The 23,135-nt window shown below is 40.0% G+C and overlaps 1 non-coding gene across 1 annotated transcript; it reads right to left on the bottom strand.

The window, feature by feature from the left end:
• Nucleotides 1–544: 544 nt before the first annotated feature.
• LOC118486159 lies at nucleotides 545–651 on the bottom strand. The gene has a single exon (XR_004878015.1). It is a non-coding gene; the product is annotated as a small nucleolar RNA R71 (small nucleolar RNA).
• Between the last annotated feature and the right edge of the window lie 22,484 nt (nucleotides 652–23,135).

Below are 23,135 nucleotides of genomic sequence, written 5' to 3'. Positions count from 1 at the left end.
CTTTTCTGTTTTTATTGCAGGACTTGGAACCAGACGCCACCCCTACGCAGTGTATGAGCTCCAATTCTAATAAGGACATAAAAGAACCTCTAGAAGAACCCGAACGCTTTCTCAGAAAAAGACTTAAAGCCAAGAACCAAGAGAAAGTTTCAGGGAATCCACTTCCAATGGCGGACCAACGTACATCATGGATTATCTACGACCCACCGTAGGTAACCTAGGCGTCGCTATCAATGCACCGAATGTTGAAGCCAATAACTTCGAACTTCGGCCGCATTTGATACAAATGCTCCAAAACTCCGCAACCTTCGATGGGCTTGCGGACGAGGATCCCCATCTACATATTACTAATTTCTTAGAAATATGTGATACCTTTCGGATCAATGGAGCATCAAATGACGCCATCCGCCTTCGAATGTTTCCTTTCTCGCTAAAAGACCGAGCAAAAGCTTGGCTCAATGCCCTCCCAGCTGGATCGGTAAACACCTGGGATGAACTAGCCCAAAAATTTCTATATAAGTATTTCCCTCCAGCTAAAACGGCTAAATTAATGACTGAAATTAATACATATTCGCAAGAGGACGGGGAATCCTTATATGAAACTTGGGAAAGGTTCAAGGAGCTATTGCGAAAGTGTCCACATCACGGCCTTGCGATATGGCAACAAGTATCCACTTTCTATAATGGGTTGTTGCCACACACAAGGCAGACACTTGACTCTAGCTCCGGGGGACTTTTAGGTAATCGCCGCCCGCATGAAATATATAACCAAATTGAGGAAATTGCTCAAACCAATTTTCAGTGGCACACTCCCCGAGGTATTAAATCTATTGCCCCGGGCGCCCATAAGGTTGATGAAAGCACTTCTTTACAAGCCCAAATCGAGGCTCTTTCTTCAAAAATAAAAAAAATTGGAAATGACAAAAACAGTCTCGGTTATGGCTTGTGAAGGGTGTGGTGGGCCACACGAAAATTGGAGTTGTATGAAAGAAACAGACGATCAACAAGAGTCGGTAAGCTACATTGACAATAGACCTAGGCCGTCGGGTCCTCCAACGGGCACTTACAACCAAGGATGGCGAAACCACCCTAACCTTGGTTGGAGAGAGCCCGGCAATAGTAGTAGCCAACAAACCCAACGAACAAACTTTCAACAACCAAGAAATGAGTCACAAAATTTCACTCAACAACAAGGTGGACGAGAAAGGCTTGAAGATACTGTATCTCGCCTCATCTCCGACACTGAAAAGAAAAACTCGGAAAGGTTTCTACAATTAGAATCGAATTTTAGAAATCAACAAGCTAGTATTCAAAACATAGAAAAAAAATTAAATCAACTAGCTCAAATTTTTTCCGAGAGACCACAAGGTGCATTACCAAGCAATACCGAAACAAACCCAAAAGCGCAAGTTCATCTCATCACGTTACGAAACCGCACCGTGGGGCTGCGGAAGCACCACCACCGACAGAAGAAACTATACCCCCGCCTCTGCAGGAGAAGAACTCTCCTCCATCATCAGAGCCTACCAAGGCTCCTCGAGTTCCGTACCCCGGTAGGTTAATTCGTCAAAAGACCAATGAGCAATTCGCAAAATTCGAAAGTCTATTAAAACAATTGCATGTCAATATTCCTTTCATTGATGTCCTAACCCAAATGCCCAAATACTCTAAGTTCATGAGGGACTTCCTCACTCATAAAAAGAAAATTGAAACTTTGCAATTAGTTAACTTAGGCGAAGAATGCTCTGCCCTCGTACTCAACAAACTTCCCCAAAAGAAAATCGATCCTGGAAGCTTCACGATTCCCTGCTCGATCGGGGCTCCCCCGTTCGTAATGCACTAGCCGACCTTGGGGCCAGCATTAACCTCATGCCTTCATCAATGTTTAAAAGGCTCAGTCTAGGAACAACGAGTCCTACAAAAATGAGCATACAACTTGCTGATCGATCCGTCAAATTCCCGCAAGGTGTCATCGAAAATGTCCTAGTAAAGGTAAACAAATTTGTCTATCCGGCCGATTTTATCATACTCGATATGGAAGAAGACACCGAAGTCCCCCTCATATTAGGGAGACCATTTCTCGCCACCGCGCAAGTAGTGGTAGACATGAATGACGGAACGCTTTTGAACTCTGAGATTTATTTCCTAACTACGACCCTGATGTTTTAATTCCGCTGCCAAATTAACAAACACCGATACCACCAACTCTGTGTCTCGCGGCGCGCGCTCCCGGGGTAGGGGTCGGGGCTGCGACAGGTGTGACCACTATCCTTGTGGTAGTCACAATACAATTTGAGGTCTTACCCCCTCTTGTTTTTCATTGATGCGGCAGGTTTAAGGTTACATTTTTTAGTTAGGAGAATGTCTTTTGGCGATTTGGTGAAATCGGTCCATTGTCGGTCTCGATTCTCTCTCTTTGTTGCCCGTTGGTCCCGTTGGTTATTGATCGTATATCTGGCGTTTGATTGGGACCCATACGCATCACACGATCTGGACTTGTGGTCGCGTGTCCAAGAGTTCTTGTTGCGCTTGCTGTTGGTGCGCTTTGATGATTCCTTCCTTGAAGCATACATGCTAGTATATGAAGTGCAATCTTTGTCTTTATTTTAGAGTAAGGAGCATTCTGTTTAGACGAACGTTTTGGCTACCGCCATAACGTCGTCCCATTTCTTTGGTAAGCCCTCCTTACTAGAAATCGTTTTTATCATTTCTTCATGCCTGACGACATAAACGAAATGTGCTCGTGCGAGCGCGTCAAGTGTCACACCCCAACTGATGGCGGAATCATCGGGGTGTGGCACTAAGCGAAACAGATTGTTCATGAGAATCCATAACAACTATTAATGACAATGTATTTATGGTTTAATATCCCATACTATTAAACATATAAAGCATAACAGTCATTACAAATATCAGTCTCAAAAACAAGTTCCATTTCGATAACTCAGATTTTGTTCGGTGGGCTTCTAGACTCCTAACTTGTTTTCCAACATAACATCCAAATCAACCTGTCACACACGTTAAAATAAAGTCATACATAAAGTAAAGGTGAGTACACAAGTTTGCATTGTAATAGTATAAAAAGCATTTACGCATAACTAGCATGTAACACGTAACGGGCAAAGCATGTAACTATTCAACGATGATACAACCTAACCACGAGACTGCGTTGTAGAGTATGTGTGACGCATGTTCAGCGAACACGTGAAGTAAAGTAATTTGATCCCTAGCAACCCCTATCCACGACAGGTGCTGAGTCCAAACTATAGTACTATCGTTGCTAGAGGCGGTCTAGTGTAACACTGTATAAGCATAGTACAAGCATTCATAGATCACGTATAGCATGCGGGAACAGTTACCGTTTAAAGTGTTTGCGTTGTGTGTTGTGGTTTGATATAGAACGTATGTAACACCCAAAAGTGCGTTAAACGAAAAAGGGTTCGAGTATACTCACAGTGTGTGTTTAGGTAGTAAACACAATCTGGATTGGATTGAAGGGAGCGCGTTGAGTTAGCCTGTGCGCGGAAACAGAAGCATAAGTCTTCTAAGTGTTAACACGGTCGAAATCAGAAAGTCGAACGAGATAAGTGTTTAACAGATGACCCGAACGGATGGGTTCCATCCGGACGGATGGTTATCCAAGCGGATGGCCATTCGAACAGATGGCCATTCGAATAGAATTTGTTTGTAAATCGTTAAAATTCAAAGTTTCGTTAAAAGTGTTTGAAACAATGGATAGTACAAATGTCAGGTCATCCGAGCGGATGGTCATCTGGACGGATGGCCATTCGAGTGGCTATGGTCTGTAGTTTGAAGTTTTTGTAAAACTTTCTAAGTAAAAAGTTTTAAGTTAACGGAGACGGCATGTCAAGCAACGGAAACATACCAAGCCAAGTTCATTCGGTCGGATGGTCTCAGCCCATTTGAACAAATGCGCTGTTCTTGATGAAGATTCATGTTCGACCCGTAAATCGGTCCATCTCTCTGGTGGAAATCCGTTTTCAAGCTGGCTCTCGACTAAGGAATGAGTCGAGAGTCTGATTGAGTCCAGATTCCATCAAAATTTGTGTAGAAAATGAAGAAAAGTTGAAAACAGTTGAAAAAGTATTGAAATCTTGCATAACTTAGTTGAAAAGTGTGAAAATCCTTTAGATCTGGAACCAACCTCGATCAAATGGTGCTCCACAATAGTTTGCATAAGCAAACGAGTGGAAACCACCTTCAAGAGGTCCAAATCAGATGATTTTCAAGAAAAAGTTAGTGTTTGCGTGTGATTTTGATGAAGATGATGATTTAGAAGTGATTAGAGATGAAGATTAGTGAAGATTTGAGATGAAAAGCTTACAAAATGGCCTTGAATCACGAGTGAGAGCTTGGGAGCGGATGGAAGTGTCAAAGTCTGAGAATGGGGGTGTACGACTAGTATTTATAGGGTGAGGGCGAGAGTTAAGTCGGTGCAAGTGGAAACGTTCTGGCGGATGGCCATCCGGACGGATGTCCATTCGGACGGCCTGGTCGCGTTTGTTAGTTTTCCAACTTTCGTTTCGTTTGTTAAGCATTGCGTTGCGTTTAATCGAGTTGCGAGTGAGCGTATAAGCGTATAAGCATATAAGCGTTGTGTTGATAACCACATAACATTCAAACAAGTAATCACACAAATAACACACATAACATAAGTAAATCCGCATTTCGAGTCTGCGTTGAGTTTGCGTTGCGATAACGTTTAGTCTAAATAAGCGACGTAAAATGCGATAGAATGCGTTTCAGTAGAATACGTTATTAAAATAGCGTTTAAAATGCGATGACTGTGTTTAAGTAAGCGTTGTAATAAGCGTTTAAAAGTGCGTTGAAAATAAGACTTAACCCTTTGCGGTAATCGAATCCCTGAGTACAAGCGTTAACAAATGAAATGACAGCGATAGGTAACGATCCGAAAAGTTGGGTTGTTACATCAAGTACCTAGTCGATCTCGATGCACTCTTTATTGAATCTGGTGATGAAGGCTTCCAAGCCTTCGTTGTTCCTACGCCAGATCGTCATGACGTCCGTTGTATCTCGGATGTGTTGCCGTTATTGGCTGAAGTAAGCAAGAAATTTTTCTTGCAAATCTTCATACGATACCAGTGAGCCTACTGGTAAGCTGTCAAACCAGGCCCTTGCATTGCTAGTAAGGGTCTGGACAAAAAGATGGCACCACAACGGTTGTGTCCAACCGCCAACGAGGCCGCCGCTGATGAACACACGGATATGGTCGTCAGGGTCTGTCAACCCGTTGTATTTTCCCACACTTGGTGGAAGTTTTGCTCACGTTAGTGGTGCCAGGGCAATTCCTTTTATGAACTTGGAATAGCCAGCACCAGACTTCGGTCGGTAGATCGATTTGTAATTGTGCCTTGCTGCACGATCATAAGTTGTGCGCGGTTGCGTAGGTATATACGCATCCTGATTATTATCTAACCGGGTAAAAACGTTGTATGACTCCTCCGCATAATAGGTGGAGTCTTCAGGGTCGGTCCTGTCGTTGATGTCGTCATTGGGGAATGGCCCAAGACGGCTATGTATGTCCGACCCTCGGCGGTTGTCGGACTCCCGCCGGTGTTGCCTTGGTGGCCCCATCCTAAGGAGCGCTAAGGCTCTTGCCTGGTATCCATAAGTTGAATCCCCTTCTTCCAACGTATGCTCATTCATATATGAGTCACCATGTTCATCGCGCCTATCTTTAGGCGCATGCTGCTGTGGGGGTAGCGTCTCGTATTGAAGAACATGAGGCGTTGGTGTGATTAGTGCAGGTGTACGTTGTACAGTCTGATGTGTGCCCGCGCAGAGCTGGGCGCACATTGCGTTCAAAGCAGCTTGTTGTTTTAAAAACCAAGAGAGAGGATCCTCCCCCTCTAGTATTATTGATGCTAACTGAGGAATATCCTGCCGATTCGCCAATACGTTCCCCGCCTGAGCGGATGTTCCGACATGGCCCGTCGTTTGGTTATGGGAGCATTCCCTGTCTGGTCGATCGGGACCGAAACATATGGCTTCCTGTCTGGGTTGACATTGGGGTGATGATCAGTCATGATCTTGGAAAAGAAAAGATAATAATGCTTGTAAAAATAGAAGTGGGCGCCAATGAAGAAACGGTGGTTAATCGAGAGGTTAGTCCACGAGTCAAGTCTCGTTAGATAGGGTTAATCCCTTCTTTCCTCGATCGATGGCTGGTTGATCCTGTAATATGTCACCTGCGTAATGAAACACCATGACTCGCAACAAGGAGAATGAGGTGGGGGTTGCTCCTTGTTACCACTCTCCGGCGTGAGAATCAGTATTTGCTTAGGAAGCAAGATAAGTGATTAAGTAGTAAGTGCGGGTGAGCAGATTAGCATTACCTCAAACCTGGTTTGAAGTTTGGTATTTGTAGCCGAAGAGTGAAGGAGAGAGGCCAGTGGGCCGTCTAATGGGCCTTGGGCCTGACTGACAACTTGCAGCTTATCCACTGGTTTAGCAGGTGTGTAGTCTGCAGAAGTGTCAGGCGCACGGTGGAGGCATCGCCACGTGTCCTTTTGTGCCAGACGCACGAAGGAGCGGCCATCACGTGGCCTGCTAGCTTTGGCTATCAGTCTGTTCATCAGCTTTATGCAAGTGGAAGCTCTGTTTGTGGACCGGGTAGCCGCGTATTGCACGATCAGCTGACCGTTGTTGTTAGTGTCAGGGTGCGCCACTTGCTGGTTGTCACAGAAGTCAAAGTGACGGTTCCACTTGCATCGTGATAAGATGCTGCCCTTGCGCGTGTACCCTGTAGGCTTGCGCAAGATTGTAGCATGTGTTGGATGAGAAAATACATCCCCGTTAACTACTCTGCACTTCCTTCCACAGAGAAGGTTCGATCGTCTGATGATGTCCACGCGCGCCCCCGTGCGGGACTGTAGCATGGAGACGCATGACAAAAAGTGAATGTAGTAACACGATAGTTGTAGAAGATGTGGATTCAAATGATACTAACAAACTGGGTGATGGTCACTTGTGCGGGTCAAATAGCGTTGACCACTCGTCACCACCGAGTCACAACTACCATCTTTAGTAGCAACCACCGCATTCTGCGTATGCTGCCTAAAACACCTATTTTCATACACAAGATGAGACATCGTCTCATGTTATCCACACGCGCCCGCACGGGACTGAAGTATGTCTTTAGCCGAGTGACAAAGTAAACTTGGTGATGGTCACTTGTACCTAAATCTAGCCCAAGATCTGGGACCATACTTCTTCAGGTTTGTTGTTTTGATTTTTTTACACAATATATTTGCCAATTAAGAATTACCATGTCATTACCCTCTTCGAAAGGATGTGATTATTTAATGGGTTTAGTAAAACAAGTAACACCAATGTAGTTTATTTCATCATTTTCTTGTTTTGGTTGGTATGATTATACTTATTGGATTTAAACATCTATTTGAAAGTTTTGTATGATATTTGATTTGGATAAACACCTCAAGTAAAAAGAATGCATTTCATGTTTCAAGCTTAGGTTTACAATATTATTTACGTCACATATATGACTCGTGTCAACATTCTAGATAATGCATTCTTTTATCTTTTTGAGTTTAGCACGTAATGTAGCTTTATATCTTCTAGGATATAGAGAGTTGATTTTTTTCAATTTGTGATATTTAACCAATATAATATGATTAATATCCTGGACCAAATGTTTCTACCATGTGTCATGCTAGTTGAAAACATACAAAATGGTACTTAAAGGTCTACATTTTAAATCTTTGATATTTCATTTGTCTTGTTATAAAAGGCATACCAATCTTAAAGAGTAAAGACTACCTTTGGCACTTGACATTTTTAAAATTTTGTCTATTCAAAAACTGTTGTTTGTGAGGTTGCAAGAACATTTTTTTTACATTTGATTCAAGTACTATAAGAAGACAATTTAACGAGTCAAAACGATTGTGTTAAATATTCCTACTAATAAAATATCAAAATGATAGTTCACTGAAATGCCTAAATATAACTTTGCTTAACAATCATAATAGCAATTTATTTAATAATTAATTGTATAAGTTTGTAAACAGTTAATTATTACTATTACTATATATTAATTATTAAGTAATAATTAATTATTATTATTATTATTATTATTATTATTATTATTATATCTATTAATTCACAAAGCTTGTGAATAGTAGAAGGGTTTGGTTGGTTAAAAACTAAGTGAGAATAGAAAAATTATCTATTAATTCACAAATTATTATTATTATATCTATTAATTCACAAAGCTTGTGAATAGTAAAAGGGTTTGGTTGGTTAAAAACTAAGTGAGAATAGAAGAAATAATTATTAATTATTAATTATTTATTTATTTATTAATAAACCAAATGAAATGAATAGTGTTTTTAATATATTATAATAATATCTATTTTTTAATATCTTTACTATTTTAATATAATATAATAATAATAATAATTATTATTTTTTAAGTTAGATAAGTTTGGTGTTAACCAATACTGGTATCGAAAATACCGGTACGGTCCGGTTCATTATCGGTACATGAAGGTAAAAATCGGCACTAGCCTAATACAGAAAATGCCAGAAGTCGGTACCGGATTGAGTTTGAAAATCTTTTAGTTCCAGAAATTCGGTACTGCTACACAGTACCATTTGCTCATCCCTTATCACGGGTGTCGTACAAACGACAAGTTTGGTGTTAACCAATACTGGTATCGAAAATACCGGTACGGTCCGGTTCATTATCGGTACATGAAGGTAAAAATCAGCACCAGCCTAATACAGAAAACGCCAAAAGTCGGTACCGGATTGAGTTTGAAAATCTTTTAGTTCCGGAAATTCGGTACTGCTACACGGTACCATTTGCTCATCCCTTATCACGGGTGTCGTACAAACAACAACGGTATCGTACAACTTTTTCTTGTTGATTTTCTTCAACTTTTAGTGATTTCTTTTTTCAGTTTCAGGGGTAGGGATGAACTCGGTGGCAACCGATACCGAAAATACCGGTTATTGTACCGGTATATGAAGGTAAAAATCGGTAGCGAACCGGTAACAGGAACGCCAAAAGTTGGTACCGAATTGGTACTTAGGATCCTTCGGTTCGGGAAATTCGGTACCGGTATCTCTGACCACGGGTTTCATACGAACAACATCATTAACATTCAATTTTTTTGGTTGATTTTCTTTCGATTATTTTTTACGGTTTTTTACATTTTCTTTTTATTCTTGTTAGTGGTTCCGTGTGCAAGGCACTCGTAGTGATTTCAAAACACATGTAAACACAGACTAAATAACAAAAAAAGTTTGCCGCAACGCGGCTAGGGTGATAAACCTAGTTATATTGATATATACATTTTAGGGCTTAGATTTTAAGGGTGGAAATACAATAGGAAGTTTATTTGGCTAAGAAGGCTAGGAAGTGATCTTGACCATCCATTTAGTTAATCAAGGGCTAAGATTAAATGATGGAAATTGAAGGGAAGAAAAGAGTCGTGTGAGTTTGTTTAGGGATATTCTAGTCAATGCAAGGCAATAGTTTCTCTCTCCTCCAATTCCCCCCCCTGGTCACACCCCCAAAATCCACCATGCGGAGTACCACCGCTTGGAGGCGTGACGTGACCAGGATCGAGCCACCAATCATACTGAACAACGTATTTAAGTAAATAAAGCCATCCACAATACGATTGGTGACCAAAAGCTAGTTAACCAAGTTTTAAATTAAACAGCGGAAGCATAAACGTAAAGTACAAAACATAAGTCCATAGTTTATAAGTTAAAGTTCAAAACGCAAGTTTAATAAGTTCATAAGGATTTGAATATTAAGCACGGAACATAACAGTCCGTACACCACAACGACTCCTTCCTCGTGCAAGCTCCAAGCATTTAGCGACCTGTAAGACATGTAACAACGAGTCAACAACAAAGTTGAGTGAGTTCACGGTTGGTTGATTAGTTTTAAGTTGTTTCTGAAAACGTGGTTTATCTTTCGTTGGCGTAATTGCCTTGGGGGTTACCCCATAGTTGAAAGAAAATTTAATCAGTTCATTCTTTATTACCCATACCCTGTCCATGATTAGTGGGGGCTTCCCCATGTGAACTACTAGACCGTATGATATCGACTACTACGCAAGTAAGTTGTGCCCTACATCAGTGTCTATCATCACTGATGGTTTGCCATAGTCCATTAGTACACGCCCGTCCGACTGGCACGGTGTGAGGTTTGTTAAACCTAATAGCGCTATTAACTAATGACCCGCTCGCCATTGGCCTCGGCGATTAAGTCGATATAAAATGAGGGACTTATGATAGAGTTTTGTCTAGTAAGTTTTAAGGTTGTTGTCCTACCCAAGGAGGACGAACGTACGTAGTTCTCCCAAAGAGAATACGCAGGATTAATACTGGCATCCTACCCGAGAAGGATGGCCATACATATCCTACTTACGTAAGATATGTAGATTTCGTTTTTAATTCTTTAACCCATTCCCAAACCACCGGGAATCCCATGCCTTAGAAAGTGTGTGAACTCACCTCGGTTTGCTCGGTTAGATTCTCAAATATAGCTAACAGTCGAGGTCGGTCAATCACATCCTAATATAATTACCATGTTAATCATTTAGTGGTTTTCAAATAGAGCACAAAGTTCCTACACGTATCTATCACATAACATGCATTACTTTGACGGTTTATGCCCATGTAACCTCCCCATCTATTCCCATTCACAAATAAACATACGATATTTCACATAACACTTTTATCGACACATAACATGTTAGATCATTCACAGATAACATATTCGACATTTAGACACGCAAATCACTACTTATGTCGTTTCAACTTAATTATCCGAAACTGGGCTGTTTTCGAGCATTTTAATAAAATAGTTATCTTATTTCAAAAATTCCCAACTTTTTACAGAAGATGCTAAATGACCCAAATATTATTGTGTAAAAATCTTGGGATCTAATTCATCACCTATATTTTATTAAAATCATTTTCCGGACTGCAATCAGATTCATTATTTTCTGACTGCAGCCCACGGAATAATTCACTAAAAATTCATTGTAAGTCGGATTGACAAAATTCCAGTGGGACAATTACTATGACATCAGTATCCATCTACAGTACCAGTTACATGATCTAACTCTACACAGAACTCAAGTTACGACAGAAAACAGAACGTATATTTTCAGCAGAAAAATGCAGCTCTAGCTGCTGTTACGGAATGACACTTTAAAATTAGTAAACGAAGTCCAAAAATTATGATTCCAGTGCCATTAGAACCGTATTTCATAATACATAAATCTAGGCTTCAGAAAATGCATTTTTCGTTAAGTTATGATCTGGTTACAGGCAGTTAAAGGCGGCTGGAAATGCAGATCAGCAAGCTGTTTTCAGACTTTTACCATTATAAAATGTGTTCGATTGATCCCATTAACATGTTTAGCGGTCACAATAATACTTACAGCAGATTATCACTTATATACTTCAGATTTATCATGCATTAACATATTTCATCATCCTTTTTAACACTACTTTACCATATGCTAGATGATGTTCAAGATTTGTTTATGTTCATTAGAGTTCTACCTTTTTGATCTTTAAACATCATTAACCACACAACAATCATGTAAAATGCAAGGATCTAAGTGCTTACCACTAGCACAAGGCTAGGGGAGTTTGAGTGTAGAAAAGTGGTGGATAAAAGAAAACGAGAGCGGTCCTTCAACTTGCGAGTGCACCAAGCTTCGTTGTTCACCTTCTTGCACCTTTGTATGGATGGAAAATGGCTATAAAGTGGCTTGATGGTGGGTGTATGGTGGTGATGTGTGGCTGCCGAACTCAAGCAAAGGAGGAGGAGGAGAGCTTGTTGGGTTGAGGTTGTGATGAAAGAGAAAGCTTATCTCATGGGTTTATTTATAATCCAATTTCCTCATTGTCCATCATATAATATGTCTTCAAGATACTAAACATGATTAATAAAATAATCAAGAATGTGTAGGTGTGTCTCACATGGGGGAACCGATCGGTTGGGGGGGGGGGGTTATAGCTGGATTTCAATCGAATAGTTAGTAACTAGTTAAGTTCCAATGGTATTAATTAGAGTATTATGTGTGTTATGTAATATAACGGGTGTTAGGGTATTCGGGGACCCTAATTGGCTCAGAAAAGTATAAACAATGTTATTGGCAATATTTTATGTTCCGGATAAAGTCCGGTTGTTCGGTTTGATACTGTTCCATTAAAGTGTTTAATTAATCCGTAAAGTGTCTTTTATGTATATTTTTGTAACACTTTTAATTTCTAACACTTAGGAAATTATAACGGACTATTTAGTGACTTTTCTGCATACTACTAGTATGTTAACAAGCACATGTAAGCATAACACAGATATCAGAAAGCAGTTAAGTAATTCCACACAGTCGTCAAGCACTTTCATTATCAATAATAAATTGTACGGAATACATGGAATTTTGAGGGTTGTCACATTCTCCCCCTGTTAAGAAAATTTCGTCCCGAAATTTAGCTCGTGGTTACTGAGGAAGCTAGTTAAGTTGCATTGGTTTCCTGGTTTTCCTAGGGAGTCACATCATCCCCCCGTTGATTTGGAATTTCGTCCTGAAATTCTGCAGTAGCTTCAGTCTCAGTAGTGGTTGCATTTTTCTTAAACAGCTGGGGATACTTGAGTTTCATTTGGTCTTCTCGTTCCCAGGTATACTCTGGGCCACGATGGGAATTCCAACAAACTCGGACGAGAGGTATTCTGGTGTGCTTGAGAATCTTAACGTCTTGATCCGTAATCTCTACTGGTTCCTCAACGAATCGCAGCTTGTCGTCGATTGTGAGCTCTTTGAGAGGAACTATGAGGGTCTCATCTGACAGACACTTCTTCAGATTCGACACATGGAATACGTTGTGAACTCCACTGAGTTCTTCAGGTAGATTCAACTTGTAAGCGACTTTGCTAATTTTCTCAATGATCTCGAATGGTCCGACATAACGCGGATTGAGTTTGCCTCGTTTGCCAAAACGAACTACACCTTTCCAAGGTGAGACTTAGAGTAGCACTCGATCCCCAACCTGGAACTCGAGTGGTTTCCTTCGCTTATCAGCATAGCTTTTCTGACGGTCGCGAGCTGCTGCCATTCGTTGTCGTATCTGAGCAATCTTCTCGGTTGTATCTACTACAAGTTCTGGACCAGTGATTTGACTGTCACCAACTTCTGCCCAACAAAGAGGTGATCGGCACTTCCGTCCGTACAATGCCTCGAACGGAGCGGCCTGGATGCTGGTGTGGTAGCTGTTGTTATATGAAAACTCCACTAACGGGAGATGCTTTTCCTAGCCGTTACCAAAATCGATTACGCATGCCCTAAGCATGTCTTCAAGGGTCTGGATGGTGCGTTCAGATTGCCCATCTGTCTGTGGATGATAAGCGGTGTTCATATCTAAACGTGAGCCAAAAGACGTGTGCATAGCTTGCCACAGTTCAGAGGTAAAACGTGCGTCACGATCAGAAATGATGGAGGTTGCCAACCGTGCCTTGATACCACTTCCTTTAGGTAGATGTCTGCTAGGGTAGAAAACTTATCCGTTTCCTTGATAGGTAGAAAATGTGCAGACTTGGTCTGTTGATCCACGATCACCCAAATGGTATCATTCCCGCGTTGAGATCTGGGCAGGCCAGTAACGAAATCCTTGGAAATTTGCTCCCATTTCCATTTAGGTATCTCTGGTTGTTGGAGTGGGCCTGATGGTTTCTGGTATTCGACCCTGACTCTCGCACAAGTCAAACATTTGCTGACGTAGGTTGCTATGCTGGCTTTCATACCAGGCCACCAGTATGTAGTCTTTAGGTCGTGGTACATCTTATCCGAACCAGGATGTACTGAATAACGAGACTTATGTGCTTCATCCATCACAAGCCCGCGTAAGTCTCCATACAGTGGAACCCAGATGCGTCCGTTAACATAGTAGGCACCGTTTTCCTTTTGTTCTAGCCGTTATCTCGATCCTCGTAGGGACTCAGCCCTGATGTCCTCTGCCTTCAATGCTTCAACCTGAGCATCGCGATTCTGAGCGGGAAGTTTAGATTGGATGGTAAGCTATAACGCACGTACATGCTTAGGTATAGTATCCTTTCGGCTGAGGGCGTCGGCCACAACATTGGCTTTGCCCGGATGATACTTGATCGCACATTCGTAATCATTCAAGAGCTCTACTGTAACACCCGACTTAATTAATCAAGATTTTATTAATAAAATACACATTTAAATGCTAAAATGTGACTTTACAAAAACTTTGCATACTAACATTTTCACATGTTAACAACATTTAAAAAATGCAACTTAATGTAATTGGATTCGTCGTTTTAAAGATACGACAAAACGCCGCGCGGAATCTTGTATTTTATCGTGTTCGGTTCCTCATCGAGCTTGATCTTCATTCGGGCACTCTTGGCGATCACCTATGATCAAAACCAACTTAAAAGTTAGTTTTGATAGTCAAATATTAAGTTCAAACAAGTACAGGGGTTAAAAGGACAAAATTTAAAAATTTTCCGGAGTTAGGGGCGTCACGTGACGCCAAGGGCCTAGGCGTCATGCGTAGCCCTTGTTTCACAGACTATTGCCTTTAGCTGTTGCTGTACATTCCCAGCTCAACCCGATTTCACTGAAACGGCCATAACTTCTTCGTTATTGATCCATTTTACCCGATTCTTTTTCCTACGCGTCCGTAATTTAATTCTCCATCATATGGAGTTAAAATCCAACATCCAACATAAATAAATTTTGAGACTTTCAAGCCTTCGACTCGTTACCTTTTTATCAAATTTTACCCGTTTATGCATTTTATCAAACAAACATATTTGTTTGATTCCTACATCACCTACACTTCTTCAAATAAATGTTATATACCATATTAGGTTCTAATCACAGGTTTATTACACAATTTAAACCCATTTTCGCTCGTATGCTTATTTTGACCCGTTAAGGGTATTTAAGCACTTTCGAGCCTAAAATAGCTTTTGATTGCTTCTAGCATTCCATTACCACATTTCTTATCCTATAATCTCCCACCCCAACTGTATTTAAGGTAGGTTTAACGTGGTGATCATTATAAACCAAATTTTACCCCTCGAATCATTATTTTACGGCAAAAACTCAAATAGTGCCATTTAGCTAATATAATACCTCTTTCAGCTCTTATACTTATTCTAAGTATTTACCTAGTCATAAAACTCGTTTCCAAACAACCTTTAAGGGTCGTTTGTTCCATTTAGCCTACAAGGGCGTTTTGGTCGATTTTAGTCCTTTTATGACGAAGGATTCTCTCTCAAATTATTCGACCAAAATAACACTTTTAACTACAACATAATTATGCGTACCTGGCCCGGATCAACAAGTAGACCCGATTTATACCTCGTTTTTATTATCACATCATCAATGGTGACACAATTATCCGATTTGCTAATCGGTCCTGTTAACATAAGACTTGACAACCACATTAGTCGATATTGTCAAATGATGTTATCATCACCATTCGACCCGTTTGGACTATATGCCTAACATTATCTATTTAATCAAAAACATCGTTTTTGATTTCCAATTCATACATCCATCCCATCCCGGATTTTATAACCATACCCTTTTTCTTTTACACTCTTTTCTAACAAATTCAACCCATTTCGGCTTACGCCATGGGTATCCTTTTAACCTTGATTTACATTAGTCGACACTTGACAAATTTCCATATTTCCAATATTATCGTTATCACGTTTACAACGTATCGAATAAACGGGTATTCTACATAAGTGTGTAAATTATACTTACCTCGCATCCACGCCACGTTTTTCTTTCCGTACTTGCTCCGTCTGACCCGCTCCCTCCTCCAAGCTTTCATCTAGCTTGTTACGCATCAAACTATTATCAATCATTTACAAGGCGGTTAAATTAGTCATAAAAATCACGACTATTCCACCTCACTTATTTCCTATGCCGAAGCTACTATTCGACTTCATGATTAGTTAACTTAACTTATCTAAAGTTAACTACTTTCAATCGCATGGTTTACGATATTAAGTCTAAATCAACATAGTATTTAGAACTCTTATCACCTCATATCACGCGTAATTGCCATATCATTCGAATACGCGTTTTCACTCTAAATTTCAACACTTTAGTTCTCATTTAGGCATTTTAACAAACACCTAATGTGCATAATTTTACATATTTACTAACTAGTTCATAACTAGTTATTTTCACCAAGATTTACATCAAAATCAAACCTCTATGTCTAGTGTTCATGAACTACATCAAGAACTTATATCATAACAATCAATATTCCTGAATTTAACATCCTAATTCAAGTGTTCATCACAATGACATAAAAACCCACTTAGCATATCAATGGGTAATAATCAATTTCACAATTTTTCATCATTAATTCGTCAAATCCTTACTAGGGTTTGTTCCTAGACATGGATTTATCCTTATTTCACTCTCACATCAAACATGCAAGCAATAATTTCGTTTATCATAAATTCATCAAGAATTTCAACTTCACTAAACATAAAAAAGTTATGGCCGTTTCAGTGAAATCGGGTTGAGCTGGGAATGTACAGCAACAGCTGAAGGCAATAGTCTGTGAAAACAAGGGCTAGGCGTGACGCCTAGGCCCTTGGCGTCACGCGACGCCCCTAACTCCGGAAAATTTTTAAATTTTATCCTTTTAACCCCTGTACTTGTTTGAACTTAATATTTGACTATCAAAACTAACTTTTAAGTTGGTTCTGATCATAGGTGATCGCCAAGAGTGCCTGGATGAAGATCAAGCTTGATGAGGAACCGAACACGATAAAATACAAGCTTCCGCGCGGCGTTTTGTCGTATCTTTAAAACGACGAATCCAATTACATTAAGTTGCATTTTTGAAATGTTGTTAACATGTGAAAATGTTAGTATGCAAAGTTTTTGTAAAGTCACATTTTAGCATTTAAATGTGTATTTTATTAATAAAATCTTGATTAATTAAGTCGGGTGTTACAAGTTGGTAGTCAGAGCCCAAGGTTGTTGACAAAATGTGTTCGGTTCGAGGCTTGATCGCAAATCCAGTAAGTACATGTATATAGTAATGATTGAGTTTGACTAAAGTGTTGAAGAACAACACATAGGGTTATCGTGTAATACACGATACATCAATCAAATCGATAAAGGATAGATATAGTCAATGAAATTATGTGTGTTGACACGTATAGTGGAAAAGTCTTGTATTATAATACGAGCGATTATTGATGACGACACTACTAACTTTTGTGAATGTTTTAATTGAAGGACACTCGCATCTGAAGATGACGAGAGTTGGACAAATTACGGATATGAGGATGAAACGGTCCGATGTATGACAAGCAAAGCATACTCATCAAGGATCTAAATCGCGTAGCGATCACGAACAAGGTTAACGGAAAAAGGAGAGCCTGATAGAGCAAGCATTATCAGGCACGTTTTAAATTATTGCATAAATAAGTAATATGCAACAAATATATAGAAATTGAAAGTTGCATATGTAGATTGAAAACTTGGAAAAAAAAACCTGAATAGAAAACCTATCCGGGATATTGTTTCCAAGAAAAACAAATAGAGGCATTACTTACATGGGGTGTAATGTGAAAATTATAAAAAGGTCATGTATACCAGGTGTTGATCGCTTACTCTGGCCAAGTAAGTAGTGAACACGTGGTACCATGAACTTCTTATGATGGACACATTTATGTCCGATGTTGTAAGGGTGGGGTGAATGGGACTAACTTAAAAAGTACCCAAATGAATCAAAGGAGCAAAATATTTGATAATAATGTAAACGCACAGCCGGGTGATGGAAGCGTATTACATTAGGATGATGAGCCCGAGTGAAGGGACATAGATTAATGTAAAATGATTAAGGTATGCAATTGGGAGGGGTGTGCTTACACTCGAACCCGGAGAATGCAAATATGACTCTTAACGGGCCGATTTTGTAAAACGCCAAGTTTGAGAACAAAGTAGGAATATAAAAATGAAACGAAGTCATAATGCATACCGTAAGGGTTGCAATAATAACGATTTCGGTAAAACACCCGGTTGATGGGTAAGGAATTAAACGCATGCGTAGACTGAGAAACAGGAATGCGAAATAGAAAGTCAAAAGACTCGGAATATGAGTCATGACTAAAAGATGACAAGAAATTTCGCAAACATAAATTTTGGTAATTACGTTCAAGCATTTTTAAAATTGGACGGGTCAAATAAAGAATGAAGTTTGACATTCATAAGTGATGAAAATTCACCCAAAATGAGTCAAACGAGTCAATTAAGGAATAACGCTTAATATAATAGGAAAACGCAAGCCAGTGAAACCGGAAAGTTAAAAACAATAAGATAGAAGGACCCGGGTAATGGGTGGTAAAGGAGTATAAGTGTGAACCGGGTAACGGTAAGCGTAGGACAAACCGACGTGTAAATGACGTTAGAAGTCGTAAAGTCAGAAAGATAGTCCGAAAGTAAACAAATGAAACCTTAGTCTACGGTCAAGGTCAACTAAAGCTCAAAAGCAAAATTAAATGATTCCAAACGTAACAAAGGATGCTTTAAAGCTACATATGTATAAATAGACAATTGAATAAAGACTAGAATAAAAGATGATCTACGGGATCATCATAACCTACGGGATATTAATTAGTGTAAAGGTCTATAGGGCCAAAATGACCCACGGGTCATAAATTGAAGCAAATGGATAATAAGGGCCTCGCCTTAAAGAGGTGAAAGCTTAAGGAAATAGTATACGAGGTTAAGTGAAGGAACCTACGGGTCGATAGTGTGAGGTAAGGGAACTTGTTACGATTCCCCGTATAAAACTAAGATTGTAAAAGAATAAATTATGGACTGTCAATATCATGGTATGGATAATTGACAAAAGTTAAAGAAAAGATCCTAAAACTAAAACTTCAATTTTAGTAAGAAATAACGTCTTTACAAATATAAATTCTGATAGGAATTTGAATAGTAAGCATGAAAGGTTCAAGTCTTGACACTGATATGTGCAAGACGATATATTCGAAAAGTGATATTTTTGAAAATGAAAGGTTGATACAAACTAAACATGATGTGACACGATCACGGTTAGGAAATGTAATGTGAAGTAAAATCACATTATAACCAAGCGAGCGGTAAAAAGTAACGGGACTAATAAGTCTAGTTAGTAAGACCGGTTAAGGCCAGTAATTCAAATCAATAAAATTTGGTTTGCTTGTAAGCAGTGGATTCGGTATAACTGAACCGAATAAATAAATCTGAAAACAAAAGAAATTATTGCTAAAAGTGAAATATTTCACTAAAGACCTTTAAACGGGTCAAAGTAATGGATTCATAAAGAATTCGATATTATATGAAATCAATGGATATCGCTAAGTTAACTAAACAAGTGGAAATAACGAGATTATGTTATTTCAAGTTGCACTACGTCGTATGAGTTATGTAGACAATTAGTAACCAAAAGATGTTACCATACTTTTCTGGTAATATCAACTATTGGATAAAAGTATAAGTAATGTTTAAAAGATTTCTCGGAATCGAATACATTGAGTTAAACTCAATAAATTATGTAAGAAAAGGTTTCGAGGACGAAACCTCTTTAAGGGGGGTAGACTTGTAACACCCTGAAAATGGGTTTGGTAATCAAACCACGTTAACACTAAAAGACGGGTAAAGTACCGATAGTGGTAAAACTTACCCGGTTAATATTAGGATTTAAATAATTAAACCTAATATTAAATAAAGGTTGTACGAAGACTTTTTGAGGAAATAAATTTAGGAAAGGCCCGAGTTAACGGGACTTAAAAATAAAACGGGTTATGACTTCCCGAACCCATTAAATTTAACTAGGAATAATTGACCTAGTTAGTAATATGTGACTAAGTTATAAATAGTGAACTATAGATTCAAATGATCAAAATAAAAACATGAGGGACTAAAGTTGTCAAGTGGGAAACTAATATTTATTAAAACAAGTAATAACACACAACACACACACACACACACACACACACACACTGAGAGTGTGTGTGTGTGCGTATAATCGCCCAGGAGCAAGAAAAGAAAGGGTGCAACCCTAGTTCATCAAGATTCAACAAATTGAAAGGTAATTTAGAGCCAAATCGTATGGATTAACACAAATTCGTGATCACCAAGCTTAGGGGATCACAAGGTATGTTAAATTTTTATGTTTAGTGAAGTTGAAATTCTTGATGAACTAGGGTTGCACCCTTTCTTTTCTTGCTCCTGGGCGATTACACGCACACACACACTCTCAGTGTGTGTGTTGTGTGTTATTACTTGTTTTAATAAATATTAGTTTCCCACTTGACAACTTTAGTCCCTCATGTTTTTATTTTGATCATTTGAATCTATAGTTCACTATTTATAACTTAGTCACATATTACTAACTAGGTCAATTATTCCTAGTTAAATTTAATGGGTTCGGGAAGTCATAACCCGTTTTATTTTTAAGTCCCGTTAACTCGGGCCTTTCCTAAATTTATTTTCTCAAAAAGTCTTCGTACAACCTTTATTTAATATTAGGTTTAATTATTTAAATCCTAATATTAACCGGGTAAGTTTTACCACTATCGGTACTTTACCCGTCTTTTAGTGTTAACGTGGTTTGATTACCAAACCCATTTTCAGGGTGTTACATCTACCCATCGGCGTTGTCGCATATTCAATTCCTTTTGCTTGAAGATATGCTCGAGACTCCTGTGATCGGTGTAAATGGTGCACTTGGTACCGTACAGGTAATGTCTCCATATCTTAAGCGCAAAAACAACTGCTCCCAATTCCAGATCGTGGGTAGTGTAGTTCCTTTCGTGAACTTTAAGTTGACGTGATGCGTAGGCAATGACATTGTCACGTTGCATCAACACGCAACCAAGTCCTTGGATGGAAGCGTCGCAATAAACCACAAAATCATCTATGCCTTCAGGCAATGAGAGGATAGGTGCGCTACAAAGCCTATCTTTTAAGTGCTGAAATGCGGACTCCTGTGCATCACCCCAACGATAAGTGACACCCTTCTGAGTCAGTGAAGTGAGAGGTTGCGTAATCTTGGAGAAATCCTTGATAAACCTTCTGTAATATCCTGCCAAACCCAAGAATTGGCGGATTTCTGTCGGTGTACGGGGTGCAGGCCAGTTCTTGATCGAGTCAACCTTGGATGGATCAACATGAATCCCATCCTTGTTTACCACATGGCCTAGAAAGTGGACTTCGCGAAGCCAGAAGTCGCATTTTGAAAACTTGGCATACAACTGCTCTTTTCGTAGAAGCTCCAGAATAAGCCTCAGGTGTTGCTCGTGTTCCTCCTGACTCTTAGAATAGATCAGGATGTCTTCAATGAAGACTATGACAAACTTATCCAGATAAGGCTTGCACACTCGGTTCATGATATCCATGAAGACCGCTGGTGCATTCGTTAATCCAAAAGGCATAACCAGAAACTCATAATGGCCGTAACGAGTTCAGAATGCTGTTTTGGAGACGTCTTCCTCTCGGACTCTCAACTGATGGTAGCCCGATCTCAAATCAATCTTAGAGTAATAACTCGACCCTTGCAACTGGTCGAATAAGTCATCAATGCACGGAAGAGGATAATGATTCTTCACAGTTACCTTGTTGAGCTCGCGTTAGTCAATACACATCCTGAAAGTACCGTCTTTCTTCTTCACAAACAAGACTGGAGCTCCCCATGGCGAAGAGCTAGGACGTATGAAACCCTTTTCCAAGAGTTCTTGTAGTTGCGTGGACAGTTCTTCAAGTTCTAATGGGGCTAGACGATAGGGTGATCGAGCTATAGGCGCTGCTCCAGGAGCTAGCTCGATTTGAAACTCAACTTGGCGATGAGGCGGGAGACCAGGTAATTCCTCAGGAAATACCTCAGGAAAGTCGCGTACAATAGGAATGTCTTCTATCTTCCTTTCTTCCGCGGATGAATCAGAAACGAGGGCTAGAATAGCGGTGTGGACCTTTCGCAAACACTTCAGGGCCTTAAGGAAAGAGATGATGCCTACAACAGCACCACACTTGTCGCCACGAATCACGAGGGGTTCTTTATCAGAACGAATGATACGGACGATTTTCTCCTTACAAATAATCTCCGCTTGGTGTTGAGATAACCAATCCATCCCAATGATGATGTCGAAACTACCCAGAACGATAGGGATGAGGTCGATAGAAAAGGTCTGATCGGCAAGGACAAGCTTGCAACCCTTAACTATATGTGTAGCCTCTAAACTTTTACCATTTGCTAACTCTACGATGTGCTTGGTGTTCAAAAGTGTTGGAGTGCGCTTAAGCATTTGACTAACTTTCAAGGACACGTAGCTAGTATCGGCACCCGAATCAAATAAAACAGTAACAAAGAAATCATCCAGAAGAAACTTACCCATCACAACGTTGGGATCATTCCTTGCTTCTCCCTGACCAATCACGAACACCCGACCTTGGGCGCCATTGCCATTATTGTTACCTCCATTGTTGCCTCCGTTGTTATTTCCATTGTGGTTCCCGTTTCTCTGGTTGTTGTTCTGATTCTGGTTCGGCTGAGGGCAGTTCCTTTTAAAGTGGCCTTCAGCGCCACACTGAAAGCATCCTTTATTGCCGTGCTGTTGCTGCTGCTGCTGGTTCTGTGGAGCTTGTTGTTGTTGGCGATTCTGATTTACAGGACGTGGGCTCCTGCAATCCTTAGCTTCATGACCCAGTTTGTGACATCTCTGACAACGACCCTTGTTGCACTGGCCGCTGTGATGCAGATTACACCGATTGCACTTAGGGTGATTTCCCTTGTACCCACCCTGACCTTGATTCCCAGAAGACTGCTGACTGGGGTTCCTGTACTCGTCTGTCTTTCTCTGCTGGGATTGAGCTGAAGTAGAACCCTTGCCCAAATTTCCATCCCACTTGCGCTTATGATCATTGGGAGCATCAGAAGTAGTAGCGCTAATATGCTTGGGTAGCCTGTTCTGCTCGACTGCTTGATCGGTGAGACGATGAGCCAACTTGACGATTTGCTGTATGGTGCCAAGATTAGCTGAGGTTACGTGG

Source organism: Helianthus annuus, chromosome 13 (assembly GCF_002127325.2).
Source record: "Helianthus annuus cultivar XRQ/B chromosome 13, HanXRQr2.0-SUNRISE, whole genome shotgun sequence".
NCBI lineage: Eukaryota > Viridiplantae > Streptophyta > Magnoliopsida > Asterales > Asteraceae > Helianthus > Helianthus annuus.
Note: the sequence above shows the minus strand (reverse complement) of the source record. Positions and strands in the feature narration are given on the sequence as shown.